The sequence below is a fragment of the Rattus norvegicus genome, chromosome 10 (genome assembly GCF_036323735.1).
Source record: "Rattus norvegicus strain BN/NHsdMcwi chromosome 10, GRCr8, whole genome shotgun sequence".
NCBI lineage: Eukaryota > Metazoa > Chordata > Mammalia > Rodentia > Muridae > Rattus > Rattus norvegicus.
Window position 1 is genome coordinate 97,207,935 of NC_086028.1, and position 4,541 is coordinate 97,212,475.

At 38.5% G+C, this 4,541-nt stretch overlaps 1 pseudogene; it reads right to left on the reverse strand.

Moving 5' to 3' along the window:
• Nucleotides 1–487: 487 nt before the first annotated feature.
• Fcf1-ps2 (Fcf1 rRNA-processing protein, pseudogene 2) lies at nt 488–1,134 on the reverse strand (annotated as a pseudogene).
• Nucleotides 1,135–4,541: the final 3,407 nt, after the last annotated feature.

Here is a 4,541-nt window from a genome sequence, read left to right on the forward strand (position 1 = left end):
TTCTTCTTCATTCTTTTTGAAACCTGTATATAATGGTTTTTCAATCAATTCTATCCCTTCAATTCTCCCCAACTCCCCCTCCCCCTTATTTTTCCTTCCCTTCAGGTGCTCTGTGGGATATTTTTGTGTAACAGTTTTAAAATTATTTTTTAATTACACCATTTCTCTCTTCCCTTTCCTTTCTCCAAACCATCCCGTATAACCCTTCCCACTCTGCTTCAAATTCAGAGCCTATTTTTTATCAATTGTTATTGCCCGCATATACCAAAATATACTGTATGAAAATATTAGTAAGAATAGTCTTTCAAATAGTGCTAATGAGACATCATTGTTGATGCTTTTATTAGAACAAAGTATTTTCACAGACAGGTGTTGTATTATGTTACATGTTTCTATCTAAATTGTCAATGTTTCTACATGGCTAATCTAGTAAATCACATGAAGTTTTGTTTTTGTTTTTGTTTTTGTTTTAAATCACAAAGTGTGTTTAATTAACTGATGAGAAAAAGCTGGTCCAAGAATGGCAGGCAGATTCTGCGGAGTGAGAATTAGAAGGAGGGGCTTAGTAGTCATCTGGCATCCGACGATCTTCTATCTGTGGTTAGAAATGTATAGTAATGCTAAGATCTTCCAGATTCTTCGTTTGAGGTCAGGGTCAACTGTGGCCACAATGTAGCGCTTGTGCAAGTTACTCTCTGTACCAGGCAGTCATCTGCATAGGTTCCTTTGTGTGTGCATGGTAATTGATCAAACCATGGATCCTTGGTGATTCTTAGTGTCATTCGATATGTCTGTCCCAATTTCTCAATTTCAGCCTTTACACAATCAATTATACAAGGGATACACTTTGCACACAGGCAGTTCATCATGGACTGCACTAAGTCCAGTTTGGCTTTTAATGGAAAAGTGGATGAAGTTGTCATCCACAAGGACGCGGTCAGGTGGACCCAGCTGTGTATTATTCTGGGAGAACATGAAGGAAGGATGCTTGGGACTTCTCTCCTTCTGCGCACTCGAGTCTTCCTTTTCTCTCTTTTTTGTTTTCAACCTAACCTTTTCTTTAAGTCGCTCATCTCTGAGACTAAGCATTCACTTCATAGAAGCATATTTCCTTGTTTTCTTTTGCTTCCCCATGTTCACACCACACTCCCTTTTCTTCCAGAATCATTCACAGCGGAACAGCATGAAGCACTTTTTATTGTTAAACAAGTTTTGCATTTCTGGTCTACAAATGTAAGTGTTCAAATCACATTAAAATTGTATACCATACCAAGTTCGCATTATATTATATTATCAAAGATTGTATATTCCAATACAAAAATAATTGAATATATAAGTTATTACATATTATTATAATATATTAAGTTAGATAATTGAATACATAAGTGCAATTCAGCAAAGTCATTTCTGTTTGTTTTCTTCCTGCTGAATATGCTTAGTGATGTCTGTATGTGCATGAGTATAAGACAATGGATCGTGGGCACATGGGCAGTTTCTCATGTCCTGAATCCTTGAAAACATGCATATATTTCCTTGAAACCATATACACAGTAGATATAGTCAATCATAGCCACCATCCATATGATGTCATATGTAAGCATATATAAAATATGCTATATACACATATGTAGCATTGATGAAGACTATCTAAATTTTTATTTAAAACTTTATTATAAGAACATTGCCAATAAAATGTATATGTATAAATGATGGTGATTACTGATAAAATTTGTAAAAACAAAGAAAACATACAAAATCTCCCTCTGTGAAACCAGAAATCAGAAAAAAATACATATGGAAAATATGAAGCCTCCATGTTACTCAAGCTAATGTCAAAATATATCTCTAAAAGAAGTCTATATGATTATATTTTTCTTACAGAAACCATGAATTTTTTATTACTTATGGTAATTGATGATATCAATGACTACTCGAACCTTTTCATTGCTTCTTCTTAAAATTTGTGAAAGTGTATAGAGGGGTAGTCTCTATGTCCTTACTAGTTTCACGTGAAGACAAAGATATGTTTATAGAAATTTGATAAGTCACAAATGACACAAGAACCCCTAGAGCATTGCCAATCATATCACATTGCTTTTCAATATTTTCAGGAGGACAGTTTCAAAGCATCAAGACCCCACAACATGAGCAGTTTCTTTAATATGTAAAAGCCAGAAATAGCCCTGGAAACACCAGAGCCCCGTTCTTGCTAGAGACTCAATTACCAGAAGTATCTAAGCCAAAATATCTTTGGTTCTGCTATGGCCAGAGGCTAGGGATGTCAGAAAGTGAGTCTGGATTTCTTTTCCTTCTCTCTTTTCTCCCAAAGGAGTGTCATTTCCCTAGAGACCACACTAAAGCCATCACTGAATCTTCCAGGCACCTGGACACCTGAGCTGAGATGAGAAGTGACCAACTCTTCTTTCTTCTGTACTCTTCTATCCACTAAAGTTTTACTAAACCCATGACAATGACCTTTAATGGTGTCCCATGCCCTGGGACCCCCTCCTTCTGCACAGGAGCTCAGTCTTCCTCTTTGCTCATAAGCTGCCTATAATAAAGTGCCTCTTTCAAACACCCTGTAACCATAAAAATTATTGTTTTGGGTTTTACTAGACAAGAGCCTGATAGGAGCTGCCTTGAGAGAATGTTACTAGCCTGCAAGGCTCTAGAACCCTAGCTCCCTGAACTAAGACCACTAAAGTGTCAAAGGGACCTTGTCATTCTCTAAGACACCACAAACATTCCCAAATTAATTCAGTTATCACAGGCAACTGTTGAAAGAAGAAAAGACTGCAGACAAAACTTTGACAATAGAGGATTAATGTCTTCTTAAATATTCTATGGTTCAGTGATGTCATGGGATAGAAGATGCACGTAAAACTCATCTTTGTGTTTCTCTCTAGATATAGGCTCCTCTCTCTCTCTCTCTCTCTCTCTCTCTCTCTCTCTCTCTCTCATGAAGTGAAGATAAATGCTTTAGGCTATTTTATTAGAATTGACTCTTTAAATGATTTTGAAAAGGTAAGTCAATTATTTTTCTTTTTTTCTTTTACACCTTCAGTGTTGTTACCTACACAGAGAGAGAGAGAGAGAGAGAGAGAGAGAGAGAGAGAGAGAGAGAGAGAGAGAGAGAGAACGAATTAATTGTGAGGAAACAACAGAGGAAGCCACATGTTTGTGGAGTCTCCTGACCATGTGGCCACCGCTGTGAGCCCTTTGTCTCAATGGCTTCCTGAACATGAGTGGGAAGCTGCCCTCATAATATTGCTTGAGCCTTCCCTCTCTGCAGCCCTCTTTCAGTTTGGTCATTGAGGGAATTGCCAGATGGGAAGAAACCTTTCAAGTCCATTGCTCCCTTCCTATGCCTTCAACACCTTCTGGGGGCCAGAGGGGTTTTCACAGATTCTAAAATTACTGTAATGATCCAGCAAGCCCTTTGAATTGCGTCAGGAAGGGAACAGTATTCTCTTCTGAATTCTCCCAGGAGTTTGCCCTGCTTTCTGTGGAACGCAGAAAAATGCCAGCATGTGACGGGCAGTGAGGAAATAAAATAGCCATTATAGAGGTAAACGGTATATTTTAATCATCTGAGTTTAACCCTCTGATAAAGCAGGAATGGACAAGCAGGTGATCAACCAACAGGATGGCATCCTGAGGTGGAGGGTGAGGTGAAAAAGAAAACCCCACCAACCCAGATGCCTTCAAAACACAACCATACACATGCATATGTGATCAAAATTAATACCTAACTAAACAACTGTCAACACTGACACTAACTGATTGGAGCAGTCCATATTAGCTCCATGTAACAATTGTAAACATTAACCAGAAAAATGAAATAAATCACTTGGCACTTTCTCATTTCCTTCTTAACAGGGCTAGGGAGGGATTGAATACTGGTTCTAGTGAGTACATTCTAACTCAGTAGCTAAAAGTCTTCCAGTTAAATCACGCTGCCTATGAAGAGTGGCCATCTCTGTCTTCCCTCTGTCCTCAGCGCTTCTGTTCATTTTCTTTTCTACTCTAGGTCCACCAGCACGCTGTGTTTGGCAGAATGGGACACACTCTTGCCTCTTATATCTCTGGTTTCAGCAGTCTTTACAAAGGACCAGGGGATACACACACACACACACACACACACACACACACACACACACACAGAGAGAGAGAGAGAGAGAGAGAGAGAGAGAGAGAGAGAGAGAGAGAGACAGAGAGAGAAGCATCCTAATGGTTTATTCTCCTTGGTCCCTATTCCTCATCTCTACCTATCCAAGGCTTTATCATGGCTTTATTACTGTACATCGAGATCCTGTACGGCATTGCCTCCTCCATAGTCTCCTGACCTGCCCTTGTCCGTTTAGGCTGAGGGATTATAATTATTTCTCCTAATCATACTCTCTGAAAGTTTTAGAGGGCTTTTGTTATTTTCATTTATTCATAAATATATACAATAAGTATAATTTATTATATTGAAGCTTTATGGTAAAGCCTTAATCCTGGGTAAACATTTCCTTGCTATATTCTGTCTATGTAACCCT